A 25,263-nucleotide genomic window follows, 5' to 3' on the forward strand; every position below is an offset into this window, starting at 1 on the left:
GTCGTTTATGAGTGACGACTTGAGGCAATACCTGCTCTCAAAAGGGATTGCCTCAAGTAGGACTACGAGTTACAACCCCAGGGGTAACGGGCAGGTCAAAAGAGAAAACGCTACAGTCTGGAAGGCTGTCTTACTGGCGTTGAGGTCGAAGGGTCTTCCAGTCTCCTGTTGGCAAGAGGTACTTTCTGATGCGCTCCATTCAATCCGGTCCCTCCTGTGTACGGCAACCAACGCTACCCCACATGAGCGGATGTTTACCTTCCCTAGGAATTCTTCCTCTGGGACCTCACTGCCGTCTTGGTTGACGTACTCAGGACCTGTCCTCCTGCGGCGGCATGTCAGGACCTGCAAGTCCGACCCTTTGGTTGAACAGGTCCATCTCCTCCACGCCAACCCTCAATATGCCTATGTAGCATTTCCTGACGGGTGAGAGGACACGGTCTCTATTCGAGATCTGGCGCCTGCAGGGGACCTGGAAACCCCCGTCGCTCCCGCACCCCTGGTTAGGGACCCCTTGCCGTTTATCTCCCCTCCTGACACGGCGCGGGCAGTATCAGGACCACCACTTAATCCTCTTACTCCCGTGTGCAGCTTGCCTGAGTCCAGGAGATTGTCGCCACCTCGGGGCGTTCCTGAGTCCAGGAGATTGTCGCCACCTTGTGGTCCACCCATCCGTGAGGAACTGGAGGAGTCACTGGACACCGCCTTGGAGAGAGGGTCATCACGGTCACCAGAACCGGCGCTACCGCCAGTGTTGAGGAGGTCGCAGAGACGGTGCGGCCCTCCGATACGACTGAACTTGTGAATATATGGACAGTTCGTACTGTTTTTTTGCCCCACCGGCCTTTGTTTTAAAGGAGGGGTGAATGTGGTGAACCATAGATGGTTACCACTATGGGTACTGAACCATAGATAGTTAGCACTATGGGTACTTGTACATCTGTTACTGTTGTTACTGTTGGGGTTAGGGTTGGGGTGTTCTACCTGTTGGTATTGTTCTGTGGTACACTCCGGTTGGCTCCGCCTACCTGTAGGAGTATAAAGGTCACTGCACTGCCGAGTGACCCTTTAGTCTGGGATTGTATTATTATGCAGTATGCTCTATTCTTGTTACTAATAAAAGCCTTTATTTCCTGGGTACGATCCAGCCTCCCGAGTGATTTAATCGCGCATCAACTGTTGAGGCTGCAACTAGAGTACTGTGTGCAGTTTTGGTCCCCTTATTTGTGGAAGGATATATTGGCCTTGGAGGGAGTACAGAGAAGGTTCACCAGGTTGATACCAGAGATGAGGGGGTTAGCTTATGAGGAGAGATTGAGTAGATTGGGCCTGTACTCGTTGGAGTTTAGAAGGCTGAGGGGGGAACTTATAGAGACATATAAGATAATGAAGGGGCTAGGTCAGGGTGGAGGTAGAGAGATTCTTTCCACTTAGAAAAGAAATAAGAACTAGGGGACACAGCCTCAAAATAAGGGGGAGTCAGTTTAGAACAGAGTCGAGGAGGAACTTCTTCTCTCAGAGGGTAGTGAATCTCTGGAATTCTCTGCCCATTGAAGCAGTGGAGGCTACCTCGTTAAATATGTTTAAGTTACAGGTAGATAGATTTCTGATCAATAAGGGAATTAAGGGTTATGGGGAGCGGGCGGGTAAGTGGAACTAAACCACTATCAGATCAGCCATACTCTTATTGAATGGCGGGGCAGGCTCGAGGGGCTAGATGGCCTACTCCTGCTCCTATTTCTTATGTTCCTATGTAAGCTGTGAGGGGGACACAAAGAGATTGCAAAGAGATAAACATAGGTCGAGTGAGTGGGCAACAGGGGGACAGATGAAGTATAATGTGGGGAAGTGTAAAGTTATTCATAATAATCAAAAACAGAATTTTTTTCAAAGGTATGAAACTTTTAAATGTTATTCAGAGAAATTTGGGTGCACTTATACAAAGAACACAGCAAGTTAGCACCGGAAGGCATTAAAGGGCACAGTTAAATTAAACAAAATACCAAATTATATAGATCATGTTAAAAACATTATTTTAAAGAAAGCCAGGAGAATTGTATCATTAAACAGAGTTAGGAAGGCAAATGGCAGATTGTAAAAGGACTTGAGTATGAGAACAGAGAGGTCTAGTTCCAAGTGTATCAGGTTTTGCTGTGACCAGACCTAGCATACTGTGTAGTGCTAGTCTCTAAAAACTTGGTTCTACAATTTGGGCATATTTCAGCAGGGGTGAGGTGACTTGATGGCTGGTTAGTGATGTGAAGTGACGGCAACTGCACTGGTTCAATTTCTGTACTGCCTGAGGTTATCCTTCTCAACCTTTGCCCTTTGCCTGAGGTGTGGTGACCCTCAGTTAAATCACCACCAGTCAGCTGTCTCTCTCAAAAAGGGGGAGAGCAGTCAATGGTCCTCTGAAATCTTGGCGACTTTCATCTTATCTCCCTCCGGATTCATGCACTTGTCATCCCAGGACCTTCTTACAGTCCCAGCAGCACCTACTACTGAGTTCCGGTACTTTTGGAACCGCTTTAACTCTGTTATGGGTGGCACGGTAGCACAGTGGTTAGCACTGCTACTTCACAGCTCCAGGGTCCCGGGTTCGATTCCCGGCTCAGGTCACTGTCTGTGTGGAGTTTGCACATTCTCCTCGTGTCTGCGTGGGTTTTCTCCAGGTGCTCCGGTTTCCTCCCACAGTCCAAAGATGTGCGGGTTAGGTTGATTGGCCAGGTTAAAAATTGCCCCTTCGAGTCCTGAGATGTGTAGGTTAGAGGGATTAGTGGGTAAATATGTGGGGGTAGGGCCTGGGTGGGATTGTGGTCGGTGCAGACTCGATGGGCCAGATGGCCTCTTTCTGCACTGTCGGGTTTCTATGATTCTATGATTCTATGTTGACCAATCAGATTGGCAGCTCACAGGGTCAAGACTGCCTCCCATTGAGGGGTGGAAATGCTACTCTTTGCTAATTTAGTCCATGGGCAATGTGTTTCAGGTGCTTTGGCTGCAATGGCAGGTTGGTGGTGGGGACAGGAGGTGGAGATTGACCTCCCTGTGAAACCCAGCTCCATATCTGGGGAAGGACATACTTGCCTTGGAGAGTAGTGCATAGATTTACCAGATTGGCCAAGGATGAGAGGTTTGGCTTAGAATGTGATGCTGAGCAAATTGGGCCTATGTTCTCTGGAGTTTTGAAGAATGAGAGGTGATCTCATTGAAACATACAAGATTCTCAAGAGGCCTGACAAAGTAGACACTGAGAGGTTGTTTCCCCTGATTAGGGAATCTAGAACATGGATAAATACGGCCTTGGGTAAATAATGGGTCGATCAATAAGGACTGAGATGAGGAGGCATTACTTCGCTCAGTGGGTGTGAATCTTTGCAATTATCTACAGCAGAGATATGCAGATGCTTCACGGTTGAAGTCTCCCTGGGAATCAAAGGATTTTGGGATCAGGCAGGAAATTGGAATTGAGGTAGCAGATCAGCATGATCATGTTGAATGGTGGAGCAGGCTTGAGAGGCCTAATGATCTGCTCTTGCTTCTATTTCTTATGTCGATATGTTCTTAAAAGAGAATTGATTAAATATTTATAGGGAAAACTTGCAGGGATATTGGAAAAGAAAAGGAGATTGGGATTATCTGGATAACTGTACCGAATAGATTGAAATACATTGAAATAGGCACAATGTGCTGAATGCCTCCTCTATGCAGTATTTAATTACACGATTCTGCAATTTATCATCAACAGGAAGGTAATTAAAGACACCACTCAACTTGTGTAAGTAATCTAAAAATAATACTTCAAAGTTGTACTGGGAAACAAAATATTAAATACTGAAAATTAAGTCTTAAATGGATATTGGAAGGAGCCATTTTGCTGAAAAGGTGATAAATGTTTAGAACAATGAGCCAGATGGGATAATAAAGGCAAGAATTTCAAAATGCAGCTGGATGTTACAATAGGAGCATTAAAGTAGTAAAACGATGAGCTTTGATGGTTGAATGGCCTTTTGTCACCCTTTATTTTTCTTACGTTCCACTGAGTGCACATACACAATTGGAGCAGTGGATGATAAGAAAAATCTATTTCAAAACAGATGGAGAAATGCTGAAGCAGGATTTGGCTCCCCTTCAAAGACTAATGTGACACATTTACTTCCACATCCCAGCACGCCTTCTAAAGTCAAACAAATTGTAGAAGGTGTTACCAAAATGTTGGAAGAGAATAAAAGGAGATAAGCACATTTTACAGCATAAGGTCAAGACAGCTACTAGAGTCAAAGGAAGGTGATATTGTAAGGATGTGACCATAAACCTAAGATAGAACTGATACATCTCAGGAAATGCATTCACTGATCTTAGAATTAGAAACATGACAAACATGAAGGAGGCAATCGCTCACTGAGAAAGTGAATCTATTTAAAATCTGCAAGGTACAAGCTGGATCTAAATTCAAACAATATGAATTTTTGCATTATTGGAATTTAACTAAGAAAGTGTTATTATTAAGAGTAAACATGCATTAAGTTCAGAATTTGAAGCACAGAATGAATTGCATTTCCCAAGCCCTTTCAGTTAGATTCGAACCACAGGATCTGAAATATAATAAAGCTATAAGGACAACTAAACAAAGATGTTTTGAAGTCAAATGACTATATTTAGATAAATACATATAGAGCAGGATTTTCCAGTCCTTCCTGCTGATGGGATCTTCCGGTCCTGCCGAAGGTGACCTCCTGTGGCAGGCTCCTCAGCGGCGGGACCAGAAGATCCCTCAAGTGGCCAATGGCAAGTCTCCTCCACCACCAAAAAACGCACTATGAAGGGGGAGTTGGAAAATCAGCAAAGATCCAGATTTTGTGATCAGCTGTGAAGCAATGGCTCTCAAGGAAAGCTGCCACTAAGATTTAGGGGGGATTGTTGCTGGTGCAGGCCCGATGGGCTGAATGGCCTCCTTCTGCACTGTAGAGATTCTATGATTCTTCTATGATTCTTTGAAGATTTAATGAACTCTATGGCACAGATTTCCCCTTTGCTGACAGGTATCGAGCAACAGCAATGTCATTATCGGCTATATAAACAGCCAATTACATTGAAGTATTGTCACAAATAGCAAACTAGAAAGTAAAATGCACTGGTTATCCTTAATTTTCAATAAAATTTCATAGAGAGTGAAATTTCTTGAGAGGAAATGCACATGGGAATAAGATAGAAGCTGAAATATCCTGAACAACTTTAGAAAATATGTCATTTAAATAATTTGGATTTTCATTTATCATAATGGAGAAACCTGATGTTCTATAAACTGTTTTCAACAGTAATTATGAATTTTGTATGTCATTAAAACCCCAGTTATGCCTCATTCAACATGTTGCAACATTTTGAGCGTTTTTTTCATGAAGAGTAATAGTTTAAAGTAATTTCTCGTCAATTAAATGATTTTTAATTGATTGCTACAGCTGTACACCCTACAGAGAAACATTGAAGCACTGACAGCAACTTATGAATTTAATGTTTGACGATCTATGTTTGGATTCCAAAGTTGCTGTCAGTTTCAGAGGAGTAATGGTTGCTAATCCCACCAATTTTGCCATCATTACTACTGCAAAATCTGGGTCATTTGAAAGTATGATTTACAAAAACTGTATACTTGATGCCCAACTCTAGAGTCTATGATTTAATATTCCACAGAGTGCTGAGTGGTGGGAATTCAGGCATTTTGATCTCCTTGTCAGAATTCCCAATATACTTTCTGTTGCATGAAACTCTGCACCAAGGGCAGTAAATCATTAAAAAAAACCCTTAGCCGGACGACTTAAAGTTTGTAACATTTAAAAAACTGAATAATTTTAGGCAGAATGTTAACATTTCAAATCTTTCCTTGTTATAATGAAAGGGATCTCTAACAACGAATGTATAATTAGTAGCAGACAGACAAGCACTTGTGGAAAATGATGCACTGTTGTAGCTGCTACATGAGCCAGCTGGATGCTCGGTTAGATGGAGAACAAATGGAACCACCTCTGAGCAGTGCCATGCTAAACTTGCATAATTGTAAGATGAAGTCAGAAATAAGAGGGTAGTAGCTGGCATACTGAATTTACTTTGAATCGGCAATTGCATTACATGTACCATCATCATCAATGTTTTTGGCTGCTAAGGTTGCCAGGAGAGATATGGAGGGGCGAATTTCCGGCCTCGCTGTTCTTGGCGCTGATTTGCGCTGATCCTGGAAAATAGCGTGTGGGCCTTAAGGTCGGTTCTGCGCCTGGCACCAAATGGTTTCCAATTGTCATGGCCCCTTTCTACTGGCACAGACCAGGTCAAAATTGACTTGATTTCAATCTCATCAGTGAGTTTGGCGTGCGAACGTGTCTGCTCCGGCGGGACGTCACATGGGCGCGAATCAGTACTGGTCCCTTGGAACGTGGTTCAGGCACCACAATTGTGAGGGTGTGATTTGGACAGGCTGTGTGTGTGGGTATATGCATGGAAGATGCAGTATAATGTGGATAAATGTAAGGTTATCCACTTTGGTGGCAATAATAGGAAGACAGATTATTACTTGAATGGGTGTAAATTGAGAAAGGTGGATACTCAATGAGACCTTGGTGTCGTCGTGCATCAGTCACTGGAAGTAAGTGCACAGGTACAACAGGCAGTAAAGTAGGCAAATGGTATGTTGACCTTCATAGCGAGAGGATTTGAGTATAGGAATAGGGATGTTTTGCTGCAGTTATATAGGGCATTGGTGAGGCTGCACCTGGAGTATTGTGTGCAATTTTGGTGTCCTTGTCTGGGGAATTATGTCCTTGCTATAGAGGGAGTACAGTGAAGGTTTACCAGGCTGATTCCTGGGATGGCAGGTCTGTTATATGAGGAGAGACTAAATCGGTTAGGATTATATTTTCTGGAGTTTAGAAGCGTGAGAGGGGATCTCATAGAAACTTATAAAATTCTTACAGGGTTAGATAGTGTAGATTCAGAAAAAATGTTCCCAATGGTGGGGTATCCAGGACCTTCTGTTATAGTTTGAGGATAAGAGGTAAACCTTTTAGGACTGAGGTGAGGAGAAATTTCTTCATGCAGAGAGTGATGAATGTGTGTGGAATTCACTGCCATAGAATGTAGTTGAGGCCAAAATGTAGTCTGATTTCAAGAAGAAATTAGATATAGCTCTAGGGCCTGAAGGATCAAGGGATATGGGGGGAAGGGGGGATCAGGATATTGAATTCAATGATCCACCGTGATCAAAGTGAATGGCAGAGCAGGCTCAAAGGACCGAATGGCCTACTCCTGCTTCTAGTTTCTATGTTTCTATGACTCATCCAAGCGGCTTTGCAGTTGCAGGAATGTAGCTGGCACCCCTTCCTTCAGTCCCCAACTCTGCTTTTGCATCTTCAGCAACTTTGTGAGAACTGTTTCCAGCAGTTCAGCACCTGGTTGGGGTCAGCTGTTTCCTGGGATCCAGCAGACATCCACCTGCCTGATCGCTCGGGCATTCCCGCCTTCACCCGATGTGCATCAGCAGCTGTGTTGTGTTAACCAGAAAGTGAGCCCGAAGCCTAATTCCACCCACCAAGGTGTGTCTCTACACTGGTGGATGGTGCGGGTGATACCTGTGATGGCTGGTCGGTGCTTTCCTCCGAGGGGCTGGCGAAGGTCGCAGGGGGTGCCGACTCCTGAAGGCCCGGCCTCATCAGGCGTTGCTCCTGCAAGACAAGACACATGATTCAGTGCAAGGGAGGGACAAGCATCTTGGCAGCTTGGAACTTACTTGAGATCGGTTTTGTGGATCCTCACTTCTGTGGCACACAGACACTCGCAGCTCACTCGGGTGCCTCCTGTGAGAGCTCCATCATGTGCATCTCGAAGGGGTCACAATTCAGGAATTCCCCCGCCTGTCTTTTCCCACTCCCTTCAGTTATGGGCTATCTTCTTCTGCGGGGACCAAAGGGGATGATTGAAAGCCTGATGGCTGCCGGGCCTGGGGACAAGGGGGGAGCTGGTGGCATATGTTGGAACTGTGCCTCAGCAAGCAGGGGTTGTGATGGGTGACCGGGGGGGAGGGGTGGGGTGCCAAAGGGGTTTGAGGATGCTTGGGGAGCGGGGTGGGGGGGGGGTGGGTGGCGGTGGTTTCATGTGCTGTATGTCTGCGGGGTGTCAGGGAGTGGATTCATGTGAACATTCCAGGTGTGACCGATGGGACTGCTGTCAGGACAAGACGATGGATATTCACCCTTGCAGCCTGAATGAGCTTGTTCATTTTCTTCCGGCACTGGGCACCCGTCCTCAGTATCAGGCTGTGAGCACTGATCATGGCCACTGCACGCCAGGCTACATTAGACCCCCTGCTCCTGGGTCTTCTATCCTCTTGATGCTACAGAATGGCTCTCCACTCCTCCAAGGAGTCCAGAAGCCATCCTAGATCTCCCTCCATGAAACGTGGGGCTGGTCTACATGCTGCCATTCTCCTGACGTGATTGGCTGTGAGTGCAGAGGGAACGTTTAAATGCAGCTCCCCCTTTTTAATAGCGCACACCTGCGGCCAGTTTGGACGAGTCGCACACAGTTGTGGCCACCATGCCGATGTGTTGCACGCGGGGGTTCTTTCAGTGCACCGAGTGTGAGACCATGCTTGAAAGACTGGCGCGGATCGCTCTGGTATTCTCACTGTAATGACACTTTTTTTAGCCATACGTGTCCCGCCACTGCTGCAAACGAGGATGAAGAATTTGGCGCTCAGCCATTTCTCCGTTCACTACAATGGGACCATGGAATCCCGATGGTGTGAACGTCCGGAAAATTCCTTCCTTGGGTATTTTTGGGGATAATTCTGCCCATGATCGAGATGGTGAAACTTGCTTTTAACAGGCATCTAAGAATAAAATACGAGACGCACAAATATATATCATGCTTTAAATTTTCCTCACATTAAAATAACATTGTAATTACTCTTAAAAAACTCATTTTTACACCTAATAAAACAGTTCATTCATAATCTATAACAGACGTTAATGAGAAAGAGAGTGTCATCATAGGCTGATTTTTAAGTACTTCCCACAGCAGGTGTCATGTGAAACTTAAGAATTTCTTTAAAGTTTAAAGATGAAAGATTTTAATCAAGAAAAAAAATGCAAATGAGAATCCTGAAAGCAGTATCAGTACCAGACAATTTTCTGAAAGTAGTTTTACCCTAAAAGTTAGTTCTACATCCAAGAAGGTGGTGCATGGTTGTTATTGGGTGAATTAAGGTGACAGAATGCCAGGTTATGAACTTCTGATTTTAAATTTCTAACAATGGTGCAGTGGGGAAGGCGACATAAAAGAATCTCTATCATTCCTTTGCTGAAGAAGTGTTTGGAGACACTCACCCTGTCTACATCATAGAGTAAGAAGTCTCACAACACCAGGTTAAAGTCCAACAGGTTTATTTGGGAGTACAAGCCACAAGTTTTGGAGTGCTGCCCCTTCATCAGGTGAGTGGGAGTTCTATTCACGCTGGCATACATCATAGAGTCATAGAGGTTTACAGCATGGAAACAGGCCCTTTGGCCCAACTTGTCAATGCCACCCCTTTTTTAAAATCCTGAAGCTAGTACCAATTGCCCGCATTTGGCCCATATCCTTCTATACCCATCTTATCCATGTAACTGTCTAAACACTTTTTAAAATACTGAATTGAACCCGCCTCTACTACTACCTCTGGCAGCTTGTTCCAGACATTCACCACCCTCTGTGTGAAAAAATTGCCCCTCTGGGCAATTGTGATGAAATGGAGATGGTCGAGAGCTTCAAGTTTCCAAGTGTTCGGATCACCAACAATCTGTCCTGGTCCCTCCATGCCGACACAATAGTTAAGAAAGCCTACCAACACTTCTACTTTCTCAAGAGGCTAAGGAAATTTGACATGTCCACTATGACTCAGCAATTTTTACAGATGCATCATAGAAAGCATCCTTTCAGATGTATCACAGCCTGGTACGGCTCCTGCTCTGAACAAGACCCCAAGAAACTACAAAGGGTTGTGAACGTAACCAAGTCCATCATGCAAAATAGCCTCCCATCCATTAACTCCATCTACACTTCCTGCTGCCTCGGGAAAGCAGCCAGCATAATCAAGGAACCCACGCACCCCAAACATACTCTCTTCCACCTTCTTCCATCGGGAAAAAGATACAGAAGTCTGAGATCACGTACCAACTGACTCAAGAACAGCTTCTTTCCTGCTGCCACCAGAATTTTGAATGGACCTACGATATATAAAGCTGATCTTTCTCTACACCCTAGCAATGACTGCAACACTACATTCTGCACCCTCTCCTTTCCTTCTCCCCTATGTACTCTATGAATGGTATGTTTTGTCTGTATCGCGCGCAATAAACAATACTTTTCACTGTATCCCATTACATGCGACAATAATAAATCAAATCAAATCAAGTCAGATTTTTAATTCTCTTCTCCCTTGGACTTGGCTGGAGTTACCATTTTAATTGGGGAACAGGAAGATTGATTTCTGAAATTGTAGATATTTGAAAGATTATAATCAGCACTTTACATGCTTTGTAATGTTTGTTCATACACTAGTAGTATCAGAGTTTGGAGATACTGGCTCGGTACCACTTGGAATGATTAAATTATGTAAATCATCCATTACTGCCAGAAGAGGAAAATAAGAGCTCTTTATAATGACTGTATTTAATTTGCTCTGGTGATAAATCCTATTGTCCACACATAGGAAATTTATGTCACTGAAGTAGTAAAATCTTATGTATGGATTTTAATTTTGGAATTGGATATGTTCTAAACTTTTCATTGAATTATAACTTATATTTAATATAATTGACTGAATTTCCATATTTTCTATGACACTAGTCAATCTCTCTTGGCATTGAACATGGGGACTTTGAAGTCAACTGGTGTAAGAAAATGAGGAGATACTTGAGCCAAAATAGAAGAGGAGAGTAGAAATAGTTGGAAGGAGGAGGAAGGTGAGGTGGGTGAGGGACAGAAAGAGGAGGGTGAGAGTTTGAGGTTGAGGCAACGGGAAGGCCAGGGAGATTGGACAGAGAGGGAATGAGACTGGGTAAAGGATGGGCAAGAAATTAAAGGAGAAGATGAAGCAAGTAAAGGTCGGAGAGAAGGATAGAAGGAGGGAAATTAGAAAATGAAGTGCTGGAAACCGGGTAGCAACAGGGGAGGAGCGAACATGATAAAATAGGGAAAGATAAAGAAACAAAATGGGGGTCAATATTTGTCTCAGCAGTTGAGGTGCAGATTTGTGAATGTTGCCACAGTGGGAAGTGGGAAGGTGGGAGACGCGGGTGGGGTTGGGGGGCGGGGGGGGGGAGATGTCAGTAGGGGATGGTAGATATGAGTGGATGAAAATTGGAAAATTCAGATAGTGATTCTTTTGCCTAAGTTGGGGGTTCTGTTTGTAGAAGTTTGTCCCGTTCATTTGGCCCCTCACAATTTGCTCCATCACCTTCACATGCATCACATTTTTGTTTGTATTTTACAGGTTTGCTGATGAACAGATGAAAATATTTCTTTCCCTTCTCTTCATTGAGCAGGTGTCCAATTTTACAATGAAGAACCAATTAGGCGATACAGATTAAACTTTTGACTATCGATGAGGAGGGAGAATTTGCATACCACAGGAATTATAATTGATTGTTCTGTTATGAGACCAGGAGATCAGACATTGTCCAATTGTTTGTCTTTTCAGCCATGGCTAACAATGTCATTTCTTTGTTTAACTGACTTATTCATTCATTCTGAAGTGAAACTTAGCTGAGATTTTGTCAACAGTGTGCTGTTCCTGATATCTTAACTGGGACTGTGCACCACTTAGGTTCTCTTTTTCCAATTTCCCACACAATTCAATTTAAATTCAAAGTGCTGGCAGTGTACATGGAAAACATGTCCAATTCAGTAGTGGGGATAGCTTATCATTAGTGAAACCCGCTGTTAGCTGATAATGCAGTAAGTATGAATAGACTATAAAAGAGTCTCCTGGTCAAATAGGGAGGATCTGTATTGCAGTCCAACTACATCGCCATTGACATAAACGTACTGAAAGCACAAAGGTAGCATGGGTGTTTTTCAAAATTAAATTTGGCTTTTAAATGCTTCATATTACATTGGTTTCATTTTAAGCATGTGGGCATCATTGTTATTTGTTGATTTGCCAGAAATGTAAATGTCCTGGCACGCCTCATGGTTGGCACACATTGATGGTTGCAGAGGAATTAGACACATTTCCTTTATTGTGGATGAAACAATGTTGTTCTTCTTTTGTTCATTCTTTATTGAATGTTCATGTTAGTGTCCAGTGTTGTACTTGTCACTCTGTGGGACATGGTTGAATTTGTGGGTTCAGCTGGTCCTCCATTCTATAAATTGTAAAGGTAAAAGGTAAAAGGATAAAGGACCTGGTGGCACGGTGGCACTCTGGGCGGCACGGTGGAACAATGGTTAGCACTGCTGCCTCACAGTGCCAGGGACCCAGGTTCGATTCCGGCCTTGGGTTCCTGTCTGTGTGGGGCTTGCACATTCTCCCCGTGCCTGCCTAGGTTTCCTCCAGCTGCTCAAGTTTCCTCCCATAGTCCATAGGTTAATTGGCCATGCTAAATTGCCCATTGTGTCAATGGGATTAGCAGGATAAATACATGGGGTTATGGATGAGTTACGGGGATAGTGTCTGGGTGGGATTAAAATCATTAATGTGGCTCCTCTATTCAAGAAAACAGGACAGAAAGCAGGAAACTCAAGACCATTTAGCTTAACGTCTGTTGGAGGGGAATTGCTAGAATCTATTATTAAGGAGCTTTTTGAGGGGCACTGAGAAAATCTCAATGCAATCAGCCAGGGCCAACAGGTTTTGTGGGACGGAAATCATGTTTGACTAATTTATTGAAGTTCTTTGGGGAAGAAACGAATAATGTGGATAAAGAAAACCTGCGAATATGTTGTACTCAGATTTCCAGAAAGCATCTGACAAGGTGTCAAATTGAGGTTTCCTCTGCAAATAAGAACTCATAGTGAAGAAGGTAATATATTAGCATGGATAGAGGATTGAGGCAGTGATAGATATTGTCGGTAGGCATAAATGGGCCATTTTCAAATTGGTATGATGCAATGGGTGGAGTGCCATAGGGATCAGTGCTGGTGCCTCAACTATTTACGATCTACATCAATGATTTGGATGAAGGGACTGTATGTGTATTTGCTAAATTTGCTGATTTAATGCAACAAAAATAAATAGGAAAGCTAAATCAAAGCAGGAAATGCTGGAAAAGCTCAGCAGGTCTGGCAGAATCTATGGAGAGAGAAACAAGAGTTAACATTTTGAGTTCATAATGATTCTTCTTCAGAGCTGTGAAGAAGAGTCATAAAGAGTCCTAAGAACTCCAAACATCAACTTGATTTCTCTCTCCATAGATATTGCCAAACTTGCTGAGTTTTTTTCCAGCATTTTCTGTTTTTCTTTCAGATTTCCAGCATCTGTAGCATTTTGTTTTTATTATAGAGTCATAGAGTCATAGAGGCTTACAGCATGGAAACAGACCCTTCAGCCCAACTTGTCCATGCTGCCCTTTTTTTATACCCCTAAGCTAATCCCAATTGCCTGCATTTGGCCCATAATCCCTCTATACCCATTTTATGCATGTAACTATCTAAATGCTTTTTAAAAGACAAAATTACACCCACCTCTACTACTACCTCTGGCAGCTTGTTCCAGACACTCACCACCCTCTGTGTGAAAAAATTGCCCCTCTGGACACTTTTGTATCTCTCCCCTCTCACCTTTAACCTATGGCCTCTAGTTTTAGACTCCCCTACCTTTGGGAAAAGATATTGACTATCTACCTGATCTGTGCCCCTCATTATTTTATAGACCTCTATAAGATCACCCCTCACCTCCTACATTCCAGAGAAAAAAGTCCCAGTCTATCCAGCCTCTCCTTATAACTCAAACCATCAAGTCCCAGTAGCATCCTAGTAAATCTTTTCTGCACTCTTTCTAGTTTAATAATATCCTTTCTATAATAGGGTGACCAGAACTGCACACAGTATTCCAAGTGTGGCCTTACCAATGTCTTGTACAACTTCAACAAGACGTCCCAACTCCTGTATTCAATGTTCTGACCGATGAAACCAAGCAGTTTGAAAACCAACCCTCTACAACCACCCTCTGGCTTCTGTCAAGAAGTGTAGATGCCGGCGTTGGACTGGGGTAAACACAGTAAGAGTTTTAACAACACCAGGTTAAAGTCCAACGGGTTTATTTGGTAGCAAGTGCCAGTTGTTACCAAATAAACCTGTTGGACTTTAACCTGGTGTTGTTAAAACTCTTATTCTGTCAAGAAGCCAACTTTGTACCCATTTGGATACCTCACCCTGGATCCCGTGAGATTTAACCTTATGCAACAACCTACCATGCGGTACCTTGTCAAAGGTCTTGCTAAAGTCCATATAGACACCATCAACTGCACTGCCCTCATCTACCTTCTTGGTTACCCCTTCAAAAAACTCAATCAAATTTGTGAGACATGCTTTTCCACTCACAAAGCCATGCTGACTGTCTCTAAGCAGTCCTTGCCTCTCTAAATGCCTGTAGATCCTGTCTCTCAAAATATCTTCCAACGAGTTACCCACCACAGATTTGAGCCTCACTGTCAAGGCTAGAAAAGCAAGAATTCCAAGACTGGGTGTCTTTGTGACAGGATTGGAAAGAATATGAGAAACAAAATGAGTATTAAATGGGGATCAGCTTAGCTCAGGTGACTGGACAGCTGGTTAGTGATGCAGAGAAAATGCCAACAACATGGGTTCAATTCCTGTACCAACTGATGTTATTCATGAAGGTCCACCTTCTCAACATTGCCCATCGCCTGAGCTGTGGTGATCCTCAGATCTCAACCAGTCAGCTCTCTCCCTCAAAAGAAGTTCAGCCGATGTCAGCTGGGACTATGATGACATCACCTATTGTAATAGAAGCATTCATTGAGATGTTAAATTTCCCACACAAAACATTTCAAGTGGATTATTATCATTAAATTGCAATTTACGCTGTGGAACACTTAAAGGTATTAAATATTATTATTTAATCACAAGATCACCAATTCATTTATTAATTACAGGGTAAAACAGTCTAATTAGCTATGATTTTGTACTTCTTCTTTCAGCATTAAGCATGAATGACATTTAACGTTCATTTGAAGTCAGATTTAACTCCATTTCCTGCAACTAAATGCACAACTTTTTGCCGTTTATATTCTTACATGCCATGAGCATAATTTTTGGTGCTCTGATTGATATAACCATTACAGTTTATTAATAACAATGTTACACAATTTTAAGGAATTTTATTCCAGACATTATAATTGAACTAATGTTATGCAGTCTTCTTAAAATGACCCCAAACGTTATAGAGATTACATTCCACCCAAACATCTTGGTAAGTTTCTTGGCACAATGCAGGCCAACTAGATGGAGCATTAACCCATGCGTCATAATATTCCAGAAAGCAAATGTGCAGAATTCAGGAAATAATGTGTTTCACGCGTACTAACAGTTTACAAAAGGACACAAAATATGAGGTTGCGCAGGATTAATATATAAATGAAGATTCATGTTTACATTTAATATATTTTCAGTCAGAGCATTTATAAGTCAACAGTTTTACATTAGTGAGTGCACAGTTCCCATTTCTGCTTACTTCAAATCCATTTTATCAACTATAAAGTATTTTATCATTATGCACCTCAAAATTGACCAAACCAGTGCAAAAGGTTGCAGCAGCTAGAGTGCAAATTGAGTTTCTACAATATATTGTGCTACTTTAAAAAAAAGATGGCGTGACCACAAAAGTGGCAATTTGCCACCACCACCCCCCCAGCCGTCCCTGCCCGTGAGAGAAAAGTAAGCAGCTACTGCACATTCATCCAGATGATCAAACTCAAGTGAGTTCTGTGTATCCCAAACCATTGCATTGGCCATGCACTAATACCATCTTCCTTTCCTTGCAGGAACACCACCCGATCAGCCTGACCCATCCACCAGCAGTGTCCCACCACCCACCCTCGACATGTCCTCGGAGGAGGAGGTGAAAAAGTGCCATAGAAAAATAGGAGCAGCAGTAGGCCATTCAGCCCTTCGAGCCCGCTCCACCATTCATTTTGATCATGGCTGATCATCAAATTCAATATCCTGAATCCCGCCTTCCCCCCATATTCCTTGATCCCTTTAGCCCCATTCGTTATATTTAAATTTACAAGCTTAAAAGATGGACTGAATTGTGTCTGTACATAATGACCCAAATACTCTTCATCCTCTAACCTTGTTTTCAAAGGATTACATAGGTTGTTCAGCCAGCACAGAAACAGGCCAGTTGGCCCATCTAGGCTTTGCCAGTGCTTACGTTTCATTCAAATCTCTTTCATTATTTTCTCATCCAGGTCTACCATTGCAACCCTCTATTCAGTTCTCCCTGAAATACTTGTCTAGCTTCCCTTATAGTATTCGCTTCAGCCATTCCCTGAGGTAGTGAGATCCACATTCTTCCTGCTCTTTGGCTAAATAAATTTCTGTTGCATTCCCTATTAGCTTACTTGGTAACTGTGTTATATTGATGACTTCTAGTTAGGATCTTCCCCATAAGAGAAAACATTTTCTCTGTATCCACTCCACCAACACCTTTCATAACTTTAGTCATCCTGAACTTTCTAGAAAAGAGGCCTAGTGAGTCAATCCTCTCCTGTATAGCCTTGCATTTCTGATGCCATAGAATCATAGAAACCCTACAGTGCAGAAGGAGGCCATTCGGCCCATCGAGTCTGCACCGACCACAATCCCACCCAGGCCCTACTCCCACATATTTACCCACTAACCTACACATCTCAGGACTCTAAGGGGCAATTTTTAACCTGGCCAATCAACCTAACCCGCACATCTTTGGACTGTGGGAGGAAACCGGAGCACCCGGAGGAAACCCACGCAGACACGAGGAGAATGTGCAAACTCCACACAGACAGTGACCTGAGCTGGGAATCGAACCCGGGACCCTGGAGCTGTGAAGCAGCAGTGCTAACCACTGTGCTACCGTGCCATCCTTGTAACTGTTCTCTGCAACCTCTATCGTCTTTATAGAATATGGTGATCAGAACTGTACACACTACTCGAAGTATGGTCTAACCAAGGCTCAATACAGGGTTGGCATAACTTTCATTCTTATCAATTATGTCCTTCATTAGTCTGTTATGGGAGAACATATTGAAGTCTTTTGAAAATTCAGATATATTACATCTATCACATTACCCCCTGTTACCTCAAAAAATTCAATAAGTTTGGTCAAGCAAGATTTTCCCTTTTAAAATTTATGTTGACTATTCATTATTATGGCAGAGTTTTCTGAAAAAATAACAAAGGATGGAATTCTCCTATTTTCAGTCTAAGTGCACCAGTTTCCCACTAGAATCATCTGTCAGGTGGGATTCATCTCGGGAAACCTGCTATCCAGCCCCACTGTTCAGAGATTGGGATATCTTACATATATTCAAAAGACTCCGGGGCAGATGTTCATGTTCCTCCCGATAGGAACTAAAGTGAGCGAGGGGTGGACCAGGGTAAGGTCTGTTGACCTCGGGCTGGATTTTCCAGTTTTGGAGCAAGCGAGGATGGAAAGTCCTGTCCTGTTTCCACTGCCTTTTGAGGTAGAGAATTCCAAAGATTCATGACCCTCTGAGAGAAAAAAAATCTCTTCACCTCTGTCTTAAATGAGTGACCTCTTATTTTTAAAAAGTGATACGTGGTTCTAGATTCTCTGACAGGAGGAAACATCCTTTCCATATCCATCCTGTCTATACTCCTCAGGATCTTAAACGTTTTGATCAAGTCACCTCTTACTCTTTTAGTCTTTAATGGATACAAATGTAGCCTGTCCAGCCTTTCCTCATAAGACAACTTGCCCATTCCTGGTATTAGCCTAGTAAACCTTCTCTAAACTGCTTCAAATGCACTTACATCCTTCCTTAAATAAGGAGGTTAATACTGTACACAGTGCATCAGATGTAGTCTCATTAATGCCCTGCACAATTGAAGTATAACCTGCTTACTCTTGTAATCAATTCCCTTCACAATACGTGATAACATTCTATTAGCTTCCCTAATTACTTGTTGTACCTGCATACCAGCCTCACAATCCCACATGGAATTTCTCACCCCTTCAGGACTTCCTGTGCCCTAACAACACTTCAAGGGAACTCCCTCCCCGATGGCCCGACTGCTAACCATCCCCTCCCCATCCCCCACCTCCAAGGCCCAACTTCGGATCATTCCACTTCCCCAGACCTGGCTAGACCTAAACCAATCTCCCCACCTGGCCCACCCACCTGCCTTATACATATTAAAAATCTACCTTCTCCCTGGCTTATCAAATACCTTTAAACATGACTTGTTCTTTAAATTTATCTGGTTTACTTCAGCTGGTGTCATAAAAAGGGAGCACGGCTTATGTACCTGCAACTAAGCTGCCCTCGACAATAGGACCTGTAGGTTTTAGGGCAAATCTTCCATGATTTCTGGTAATACTGGTAATACTTTCCACATCATGATTAAAGAACCCAGGGAAAAGGAAAATGGCCAGCTGGAACTTTACATGAATATGCAAGAGGCTGGGAATAACGAGAAGGTCGAGACAGGGATGATCTAATCAACAGGAAACAAAGGAGAAACCATGGCCAGCAGACGAGGAGTAAATAGCCCAGCAGCAAGACAATGAGAACAGAGATCATTCCATCCACGGACAACATTAAGACCCATCTCGCTGATGGGATTCCAATCAGGCTGACTCAGAGAACATTTAAAAGACATTAAAATATCGATTAAGGGCGGTCCCGACAGTTCCGGCCCTTTTTGTTCCAGTCAATCAAAACTACCAATGATCAGAAACTGTTTTGTGTGAGAGAATCACTGGTTCAGGTTTTAAAAAGGGACAAGCAAGTTCTGGTCTCTCTCTCTCCTCTCTCTTCTCATGTTCCTGCCTGCCTCTCGTTCGTCTCCAGCACGCAGCCCGAAGCCCTCTGAGCAATTTAAACTTGGATTGTGAGTATCCTCTGGTAATTCGCGAAGTTCCCGAGATCATCATAGTGGATGAGGCTTTGGGGAAAGGGGGTGGGGCTTTTGCATGCACCTTTCATAGTTTAAGACACTGGTAAACTTGTGTAAAGTAAGCATTCCCGTTGTGCCAGTTTTAGTATTCCTTCCATAGCTACAGTCTTATAGAGCATAAGGCATTGTGTGTTGTTTTCCTGGTGTTTGGTGATCTTGACCTTGATGTTTTAACAAATATAGATAGATCTTTGACTTCCATTGGAGTCCGTTTTGATCTTTTCAATTTCTCACCAACGATCTCTGACCAAGTCACAATATGAAATATCCCTTACCATAATTCTGGAGTCCAGAACTGAGGGTACTCTGGGCGCTTCAAAACCACCCACTCAGGAAAGGCTGCCAGGTAGTGGATAGGCAGCAGTTTCCTTTTCTCTCTCTTGGGAGCGCTACTCTAGTGAAGTAGGCACAAGGTGGCCGTTGTTCCATCGGTGAGAGAGAGAATCACTCGGGCATTGGTGGGGTTTGGTAACGGAGAACCAAACCTGAGATAAGCCCACGAGTGGAGTTAAAAAGGGGATCCCGCTACAGACCCGGCAGTGAGCTGCCCTATGAAGATCTTGCCCAGGTTGAGTCGGAAGTTTGGGAGAGAAAGGATCACCTGGGTTTTCAGGTAAGTACTTTCAAGCAGAGTGGTAATCCGACTCAATTGCCGTTCCATTGGGATTTATGGCCTGATGCCATTGCATAGCCGGTTAGTCAACACTTATAAAGAAGAAGACAGTTCAACATTTCAGGTACACAAGAATGCTACGTCTATGAAGCTTTATCACCCAACTTTATAGAATTCTTTGAAGAAATTACAGAGGATAGATGATGGGATCTTAATATATCCTACTTAATTCAAAAAACATTTGATATGAAACATTTATCACAAAAATACTCGGATATAAAATTTGAAATAATAAATTCCAACATTGGTATGTGTGAGGCATTACATCTTGTAATGCCTCTCATGTGACTTGGCCAACATTGTCTACCTCATACACTACAGGAAACGATGTCCCGAGGTGTGGTACATCGCCAAGGCCATGCAGACGCTACGACAACTGATGAACGGACACAGCGCAACAATCACCAGTCAGGAGTGTTCCTTCCTGTCAGGGAATACTTCAGCAGTCAAGGGCATTCAGCCTCCGATCTTCAGGTAAGCGTTCTCCAAGGCGGCCTTCAAGACAGACGACAATGCAGAATCGCCAAGCAGATAGCCAAGTTCTGCATACATGAGGACGGCCTCAACTGAGATCATGAGTTCATATCACACTACATGTAACCCCCACCATTTGGCCTGGGCTTGCAAAATCCTACTGACTGTCCTGGATTGAAACAATTCACACCTCTTTAACCTGTGATCATCCCTCTCTCCACTCGCATTGTCTGTACCTGTAAAGACTTGATTACCAGAAAGAATCGCATTCCAACCATTATTGTGTCCCTCTATATATGCCGTGTTTGTGAACCCACCTCTCCACTCACCTGATGAAGGAGCAGCACTCTGAAAGCTCGTGATTCCAAATAAACCTGTTGGACTTTAATTTGGTGTTGTGAGACTTCTTACTGTGCATCACAGCTTGGTCAAAGAAATTGACATATTGCTTGGAAAATAAGAACCTAGATAGGGTAGAGGAGCTCAAATAAGGCTATTGAAAAAAGCAAACCAAGCATTAGGGTTTTATTTTAGCTGGCTTAGAAGTGCAAAATACAGGAGTTATTGCTAAATTTGATCAAAACTTGATTAGATAACATTTGGTTAAAAACTTCAGGATACTTGGAAAACCAAATTTTTCCAGGTTTCTGGACCTCGCAAAGTGCTCTCACACATGGAACTCACCTCCAGAATCCCGTGATTCTGAAACATGGAACTTCATCAGTGATGCCTTTTGCCACCATGCCAGATAAGCAGGATGACATTGTTCAATGTTGACATGTGTAAAAATAATGATACATTCTGAAGTAACAATAGGGAGAAGAAGTGACAGAACTTTAATTGAAGTTTATTCGCAGAGAAACCCCAAATGAACAGACAAATAAGCAAAGTGCGTTTTTAATTATCTATGAAGAGTCAAACTCCTTTCCATTTGCGAAGGAACACCAAGATGCAGATTATAAAGATGTTGAAGAGCATAAATGATGCATAGGTAAGCAATCTGTTTAGCTGGAAACATAAGTGTGAAACTAGAGGACACACGATTAAATGAACAAACCTCAAGTGAGACCCCAGATTAAAGGATTTGTGTCCCAAACACTTGGGGATTTGTGGATATGCTCAGCACCTGTAAAAATCATCCTTAATGCTTATCAAGCAGCCAATGAGCCAATTAATCAGTACAAATGTCTTAAGCTTTATTAATCCATCTGTGGAGTTCAGAAATTTTCTGTCATATGGCTCAATGACAAGCCAATGTGGACACTTTGTTGCTGAAAAGGATTGACGCGCCATCAAACACAATGGTAATTCATTTTTCCTACTCACCCCATTTGTGGTTAATGTTAACAAACTAAACATTTCGATTGAGATAATTGATTTTACGAGTAAAACTGTTATTATTCGTTTGCTCTCTACTGTTTCCTAAGATGTAGGATGAATGTGATTCTAATGTTTTCCTTTCTGATAGAACTATTATTTTAGAATAATAACTGCAGTGAGTTACAAACTCATCAACTGACTCATTTTTTTCCTTCTCTCAGCAATTTATTGACTGGTCCAATAATAATCACATGAAGGAATTAAAGTTTGCAAAAATCAGCTAACTAGCAATTTTATCATGACACTAGTCACTATTACTTACCTATTGCCATCACAGAAGAGTGGTTTAACTTGCATGTATTTGGCCATTAACCAGATCTTAAAAATGCTGTCTTTTTATTTACTCTTTGATGGGATGTGGGTACTGAAAAAGCCAAAGTTTGATGCCCATTCCTAATTGCCCTTGAACTGAATGGCTTGCTTGGCCACTTCAGAGGGGCAGTTAAGAGTCAACCACATTGCTGTGAGTCTGGAGTCACATGTAGGCCAGATCAGGTAAGGACGGCAAATTTCCTTCCCTAAGGACCTTTAGTGAACCAGGTGGGTTTTAACAACATTGATGACAGCTATCTTGGTCACTATTACTGAGGCTAGCTTTATATTCCAGATTTATTAACTACATTTAAGTTCGACCAGCTGGTGGGATTTGAACCCATATCCCCAGAGCATTAACATTGGCCTCTGTGACTACTAGTCCAGTGACATCACCACCACACCACCATCTTCCTCCTAAAAGTGCAGTGTTATTTTCCAAATGCAATGTAATACCATGTGACAGGTAATGAGATAACACATTGTAAAAATGTTTGTCTGCAATAGCTCTAGGATGAAATTTAGCCTTCAGTTTCTGAAGGATTTTCAGTACAATGTCATTCCGTATGAGTTTTCCTTATTTGATTTGTAATTTTAACAGGCATAAAATTAGTTATTTCAATCTGTTCAATTAATTTATTTTTGAATGACAGGCAACATCAAAGAAAACTTCCAACACTCAAAATCAGCCTCTTCACTTTCTCTCCGGATTCCACCACTTTTAACAAGTATCTCTTTTCTCAATGGATTCATCGAATGGAGGGTTTTTTTCCTTTAAAGGAACGTTTTCCATCTGTTTGCGAGTGTAATTCCACTGAGGCACAGGGAATTAGTCTTAGCATGTTCCAAGCACACTGAGACTTGAAGTGCTGCAGGCTTCTCATCAAAAAACAGCAAAGTTGTCAACTTGTGTATGTTCACAAGCCTCAAGCTGAGAATTGTTTCAAGCTACAGGATGCCTTCGGGCCACTGTATATTTTTTTTTAACAAAGCATCTGTTGTAAACATTTTGAAAACAGTCACAGAAATAGGAATTATGGATTTTATTAATTTCATGAGAGTAAGAGATTAAGTAAATCAGCCGGTTTAGAAAATCAATGGCTGGAATTTTACACTCTCCGGGTGCGAGGTGGGGGAGGATGTAAAATTTGGTGGGATGGCAGCAGGTGCGATGCCCATCGCCTACCTAACTCTGCATATCTTTTACCAATAGCTGGGTAGGTGGTAGACAGCCTTCCAGCCCCTGGGCCATTCAAGACCCTTCGTTGACCAATTAACGGCCAGCAGCATTTGGAGCTGGGACAGCTCGGGCCCGATTTTACCAACAATTTGCGCCCGTTTTCGGGCGTGAAATCGCAGTAAAATCGGGTGTGAGGCCTTTATCGCGATCTGCACCCGCGTCCAAGCAAATCGCAACTTTACGGACAACCGATTTGGGCGCAGATCTGTTCCACGCCCGAATCGGGCGGCCCGACGATTTAAATGCATTAGCATGCATTTAAATCGATTTAATGAACCGCCCGCCCAACTCTATCATCAATTCCCATTTTACCTTCTTCTGTTCCGTTCCGGATCCGCGCTTTTAGCGACCTGCAAAATAAAAATCTGAAGCCGATTTTTATTTTGCAGGGGAACCTCCGAAGCGGGTTCAGAGCCTGCAACGGCTCTCTGACCCAGATCATCCTCTGGGAGGGGGGGGGGGGGGGGGGGGGGTTGATGCGCTATTCAGACACGAGGCTTGAAGCTCAGTAAATGAAAGGCTTTTATTTACTGTTAACGAAGCTACCAGAACTTATATACACTATCCCAGACTGAAGGGGTCCCGGCCAGAGCAGGGACTCTTATACCTCTCCCAGGAGGTGGAGCCCGACTAGGATGTGCCACAACACTACAGTACAAAGGTGTAACAACCCCACCCTAACCCCAACAGCAACAATAGCACAACCCAACAGTAACATATGTACATCCTTGTAGTACTGGCCAGCCCCTGGCTCAGCACTATCTAGTGGGAACCAACGATGGTTCACCACATTCACCCCTCCTTTGAGAACAAAGGCTGGCGGGGTACAAAAAAAACAGAATAAAGTGTCAGCAGTCTATAAGTTCAGACGGTCAGGGGGACCGCACCGTCGTTGTGACCTCCTCAATACTGGCGGTGACACCGGAGTAGGCACTTGCGGTGGCGTTCTCCCCAAAGCGGCGTCCAGCTGTTCTTCCACGGACTCACAGGCCGGTTGACCCTGAGGTGACGGTAGTCCAGGGGATCCTGACACGCCCTGCGGTGGCGACCATCTTCTGGGCTCAGGCAAGCTGTACGTGGGAGTAAAATGGTTAAGCAATGGTCCCGATGCTGCCTGCGCCGTGTCCGGGGAAGAAACAAGAGATAAAGGGTTTGTTACAGGGGGTATGGGAGCGACAGGGGTTGCTACGTCCCCTGCTGGCGCCAGGTCTCGGATCAAGACCGTGTCCTCTCGCCCGTCAGGGTATGCCACATAGGCATACTGAGGGTTGGCGTGGAGGAGATGGACCTGTTCGACCAACGGGTCGGACTTGCGGGCCCTTACATGTCGCCGCAGGAGGACGGGTCCTGAGTACGTCAACCAAGACGGTAATGAGGTCCCCGAGGAAGACTTCCGAGGGAATGAGAACATCCTCTCGTGGGGAGTAGCATTGGTTGCCGTACACAGGAGGGAGCGAATAGAATGGAGCGCATCAGGGAGCACCTCTTGCCAACGGGAGACTGGAAGACCTTTTGACTTCAACGCCAGTAAGACAGCCTTCCAGACTGTAGCATTCTCACGTTCCACCTGTCCGTTACCCCTAGGGTTGTAGCTCGTGGTCCTACTAGAGGCAATCCCGTACGAGAGCAGGAATTGCCTCAAGTCATCGCTCATGAACGACGAGCCCCTGTCGCTATGGATGTAGCTGGGGTACCCGAACAGGGTAAAGAGATCACGGAATGCCTTGATAACCGTGGCAGCGGATGTATCAGAGCAGGGAACAACAAAAGGGAACCGAGAGTACTCGTCAATGATATTGAGGAAGTACACATTCCGATCTGTTGAGGGAAGGGGGCCCTTAAAATCGACACTCAGTCTCTCGAAGGGACGAGTGGCCTTGACTAAATGTGCCCGGTCAGGTCGGTAAAAGTGCGGTTTGCATTCTGCGCAAACCCGACAGCTCCTTGTTACTGACCTGACGCCCTCCACCGAGTAAGGCAGGTTGCGGGCTTTTATAAAGTGGTAGAGCCG

Source organism: Mustelus asterias, chromosome 17 (genome assembly GCF_964213995.1).
Source record: "Mustelus asterias chromosome 17, sMusAst1.hap1.1, whole genome shotgun sequence".
Lineage (NCBI taxonomy): Eukaryota > Metazoa > Chordata > Chondrichthyes > Carcharhiniformes > Triakidae > Mustelus > Mustelus asterias.